The following is a 1078-nucleotide window of genomic DNA, read 5'->3' as shown; positions in this document are numbered from 1 at the left end:
GATTTTAACCGTTGAGCCATCAGGGCTTCCATATTTCTCCAAGGGACCAATTAAAGGGTTTTCAAAGGGTCCTTCAGGTACTTAAATGATTTCTGTTTGCTATGGGTCAGAATTTTGTATCTTGATCCTTCTTTTTCATTTTTCAAAAGTCCTCAAACATCTACCTATCTGATTGTCTCATAGTGTGGAATGTGGCCCAGAGGTCTGTCCCTAGCTGGGGCATTTCAACCAGCACTCTGCTGTAAACATAGACAGAGATTCCTGCAGGCCAGTCCCCTCCCCACAGCCCATACACCAAATGAGCCCACGCTTATGCACACACCTGGACTTCATTCTCTTTTCCTCTATTTGCCATTTGTTTTGGCCCAAGGCCAGATATAAGCAGAATTGGAGAGGGAAGAAAGAATAGATTTAGGAAACCAAATACTTGTATATTTGAGAAACGCTATATTTAATTTCACTTTCAGAACAGAGATTTTTATCCTTCTTGATCTTTGGGATCTTTTTGGATCAGACTTTAGCTGAGCTGAATTAGATGAAATTCAACTTAGGAAATTAGTAGCAAATTAAAATAAAAGAATAACACTTTGCATCCATCTGTGATGGCAGTTAGGATGACAGCCAGATTCTGAAAGTGCTTGCACCCCACTTGAAGTTAATTTTGATATAAATTATGGGGTGTCTAACTCAGGGAGCACCACTCAGCTATCTTATTTGTGCCATATCACCACTCAATATAATTTGTTTTTCTGAAAGAGTAGTATGATGGAAAAGGAAATGTAACAGATTTTTTTTTTAACTCTCTTTGGCAAATGAAAATCATGCTCTTCTATATTTTTTTAAAAAAAATCAGATTTTGAAATTAGTTACCATATTTTATCTGGTGATCTATACATTACGTTCAACTGTAGCATGATCATGACCAAGGGGAAACATTTGTTGATTTGTAGTGCAGAAGAATAAACTTTTCACTGTTGTTGTTGTTTTTTCTGTCTGTTTCAAAATGTCTCATGAAAATATATTCTGACAACATTGCTCTGAATGGGTGCCCAGGTTTTTCCTGCCACAGACAGGAAAA

Source organism: Orycteropus afer, unplaced genomic scaffold, assembly GCF_000298275.1.
Source record: "Orycteropus afer afer isolate SDZICR_OR568_19922 unplaced genomic scaffold, OryAfe1.0 scaffold00317, whole genome shotgun sequence".
In the NCBI taxonomy this organism is placed as follows: Eukaryota; Metazoa; Chordata; class Mammalia; order Tubulidentata; family Orycteropodidae; genus Orycteropus; species Orycteropus afer.
Note: the sequence above shows the minus strand (reverse complement) of the source record.